Here is a 4,239-nt window from a genome sequence, read left to right on the forward strand (position 1 = left end):
TATCTTTTGGAAAATAATTAAGTCCAATAAATTTTTACATGATATAATGTGATATAGTATGTATCTCTTTCCTGTTGGTTTAAGACATGTCATCGAATTCAAAGTGAAGAGCTGGATTACAATTCCGTATGTGTTGGTTCTGCAGAGGTAATGCATTTTGTGATTTGTGAATAAATTTTTTAATTTATTTTTAAGTAATTTGATGCTTACAATTACTTAGCAAAATAAAACTATCTCAAATTAACATAATGGCCAAACATAACTATCTGGATTGTAGATTTTCCATTTTTCTAATGCTAAATATAATTTTAGAATCTATTGTTTCAAGCTAATGTACTCTAAGCTGTACTGATTTGAATATCAAAATGTATAAATTCTGCCATGCAATAGGGAGACGTTGTTAGTGTTCATCATACTGTCATATCATTGTATTGCGTGTCGCGTGATAAAGCTAAATTTACAATGTATTTACAAACTATTTTAAATTTTATTAAATAGTTATTTGGATCTTATATTAATTTGTATACATGTATTGCTTGATGTAGGACACTATGAATTTTACAAATTGTCTTTACTAATTACATTCGTCAAACAAGACTGATATTGCAATGAGGTATCATTTCAAAAATCATGAATTTGATTTTAGCAAGGGTTTGGTTTTGGCACTTGATAAAACAATCGTTGTTTTCCAACAATTGTTACTCTAGGGTGTTTTGGTTATAACTTATGCCCACTTTTTATTGTTGGGGTGCACCATTACTTTGAATGGTGTTGTGAGCAGGAAAGATTTTTCATTCTTTATCTCTTATAGGAGTATATCTCTATTTCTGCAATAATAGTGTAATCCATCAGACATCAATCATATATTTTGGCTCATGCCAACCTACACTGCATTATTTTTAAATCTCTTAGAAAAATCCGATGTTGGTTCATAAATGACATTGACTTCATTTTTTCATGCAGCTGGTTGCTATATTTGATTGATGCTTTGGATGATTTGCAAGCCCTCAAACTAATAAATTGGATTTGAAGATTGACATTATAGAGTTTGTCATTGTCTTGCCTATATAATTGCATGTTGTTACATCACCGTATTTAATTTTTTGAACTATTTGATGCAGTATAAAGCAGAAAATGGAACTGATGCTCCCCTCTGTGCAAGTTGTGGTTGATGGCAATTAAATGTTAAGTAGTATGTGCGACCTCCAAGGTAGCACTTCTATATGTCTGGCTATATAATAGGCTGTTGGAGGTAATTATGGACTACCTCTTTATTATTGCTTTTAAACTCTAATGTACTTATTTGACTTATTATTGAATATAAACTCTGATGTACGTTGATTCTAAACTCTGATGTACATAATCGACTCATGGAGCTATTAGTAGCAGATTCTCCACTTTAAACACTTATATAACTGACTCTTGGAGCCATTAGTATGATTATTTTATATGTACAATCTATATGCTATATTCAATATTTTGTCTCTTCCTCTATTTGGCTTCTAGAAACATGCATTCGTATTAGGTTTCTATTTATTTAAATAGTAACCGTATTTGTGCAGAATTGGGAAAAAACTTCTGTGCACGAAATGCATTTATCAAGTATTTGTATAGTACCCTGCACCACATGCAAATCTCCATCTTAACCATTTAATGTACTCCATCCTACAAGGTATTTTCACATTCTTCTAAATTTATGTCTACATACATTTTCTTCTTGGCTTGCTCCTACGATCATCGGGTATATTAAGACTGCTATGACTTATTCTCGAATGCTTTAAAGGATTGTGGATGTTAGCCATAGAAGTAGAGATTTGACATATTAAATATGAAATCCCTGAAAATCCCCATTTACTGCAGTTTCCAGATGGTGGAAGGTCTAGCTTGTATTACAACGGGAAGAACTACTGAAAGTTGTGAATTGTTAAAAAAAATTGGGCATCCAGGTACAGATTTTCTTTTTGCAGTTACTGCATGTTTGATTTATTTGTTACAATTTATGGTATATTTTATATATAGTATACTAGATTAAATAAGATTGCCCGTTCTATTATTTGTGTGTTTTACACGAATATTAACCGGTTTAGGAAGATAGATATCATAACTGTGGCATGGAAAATTACAAAGTTTTACATAGCATCGCCAATTTTACTATTAGTTTGCAAAATGGTGTTTAATTTTGCTTGGACTCGAAGCAGGACCTGACAGTGTCAACCATATTTCCTTGCTTATGTTTATATTATGGTTGATGGCAATTAACTCTTAAATATTATGTGCATCTAGAGTGTAAGACTTGTATATTTATACAAAGGATGATCTCGAGCTGTTGACGTAGCAATACTCACAATCTTTAATTTTATATTTCAGACTTCTCCTGATTTTGATTTCTTGGACTTTTTCATAATTTTAATCAAATCTAATTACAAGCTTGAGTCATTGTGATTATGTATGGACAATATAGGTTTTTCAGGGTATAAAATTCCTGATCTGGATTCATAAGCTCTTCTGTAACATCTCTTTGCTAATTTACTTCATTTCATAACAACTGAGTAATGGTATTGAACTGTTTACCTTACCTTAAAGTTTTGATTGAAGTCAAGAAAGGATTATTACGCTCTGTAATGCAGCTGCTACTTCTTCCGAACAAATTTTTTTGGAACAATTACCTATTATGAAGAACAAACATCAAACATGCAAGAGTTCTGTCAAAATTAGAGTTAACGTATGTCAGGTCGCAAATGTGCCAAATGTTAATTTAGTAAAGGGATTCGAGGTTGTTGGGAACATAAAATCTGCTGTTGAAAATGTTTGCCCATGTGTTGTCTCGTGTGCTGAGTCTGCTGACTATCTAGCTCTGACCGCATGAGACTCGGTTAAAATTGTAAGTCTTTAGCATGTCTTATTTTATTGCAAATCTATTTTATTAATATCACTCTATGGTAGGTCTTAGATCATATTGTATGAGTGTTTATGTAATTCGAGCCCTTTGGCTAATCTTTGATGCTACCCTAATCCGACAAAATACAAGTGACAACAAAAAAATTGTAGATATTGGAAAACACAATTCATGAGTTGACTGGTTTTGACCTTATAGCATATAAATCGAAACCAAACTATTTGTATCTTTCTAATATAAAAATTTTGGTTCGAATATTAACTGAACTTTTTATACATGTAAGAATATTCAAAGCTAATTTACTATTGGCAGGCCTATAGATATAACTTTTAGAATTTAATTATTATTATGCTATGTTGATTGAAGACCCTGAATTATTGTTTATTAATCGAAGCGAAAGTTGGGAAGTATTCAACACCCCTAAAGTTGAGAGAATTTTGTTGAAATTTACCTCACTACTCCCAGAAATCTTCATCCCAATTTAACAGTACCTAAATTCATAAATATATGTTGTTAAAGGTAAAACTCAATATTTATTTAGCACTTAATACATTTCAACTCCATTGAAGTTGTCTGTTAGAATAAACTCAAATCAAGATGAATAGCACTGCCATATAACTTGGTCGATCAGAGCATTGATCTATCTGGAGATATACGACATTATATGTTATTTTCACAATAATGTGACACTATATGTTATTTTCTATGTTGGATGCTTTGTAGTATCATGTTTGTTTTGAAGCTTCCTCATTTAAGGCCTGCATAATATTAAAGATCTAAATTTTCTACAAACCAGGACTATTAACTGTGCTAATGTGGGTGTCTTGCCTGGAGGGGCTACGACAGAGAGGTAGAATACTTGTATGCATTTGGATACACTTCATATAGTTCTAAATTTCTATATAAATATATTAGTTTTTCTATATAATTGTTCACTTTGCCTTGGTTGTCTACCAAGATCATTTGAGCTTTTTTGGTTGAGGAGCAAAAGATTGGGAAGAAAGTTTTAAAGATTCAAGAGTTAAAAGAAGTGTCTAGCAAAAAGCTAAGTGGCTGCACAACTTAATCTTAGAGTGTTTGTGTGCTTACGAGATTTTGGCATGCACATTCTACAAGTTGTGTTATTTTGTTATTTTTGTCCGATAAATATATAAAATTTAATGAGTAATTATTTTCTAAAGTTTTAAAATCAATGCCTAACAAGACAGTAGGCTGAATAGATCACTTTGATATGAGTAATTGCATTGCTTAATGTTTAATTGCTCTTGGCAATTGATCTCAATTTGATTGCTTTAACAATGTCGGCTTTCCAAAAAGTTGTAAATTTGTAGATCAAGACAAAA

The 4,239-nt window shown here is 31.4% G+C and overlaps 1 long non-coding RNA gene across 1 annotated transcript; it reads left to right on the top strand.

The window, feature by feature from the left end:
• Window positions 1–866: 866 nt before the first annotated feature.
• Window positions 867–3,747, top strand: LOC141664313 (uncharacterized). The gene is made up of 4 exons (XR_012551957.1): window positions 867–1,252; window positions 1,563–1,672; window positions 1,861–1,946; window positions 3,693–3,747. It is a non-coding gene; the product is annotated as an uncharacterized LOC141664313 (long non-coding RNA).
• Window positions 3,748–4,239: the final 492 nt, after the last annotated feature.

This window comes from Apium graveolens, chromosome 6 (genome assembly GCF_009905375.1).
Source record: "Apium graveolens cultivar Ventura chromosome 6, ASM990537v1, whole genome shotgun sequence".
NCBI classification, from domain to species: Eukaryota; Viridiplantae; Streptophyta; class Magnoliopsida; order Apiales; family Apiaceae; genus Apium; species Apium graveolens.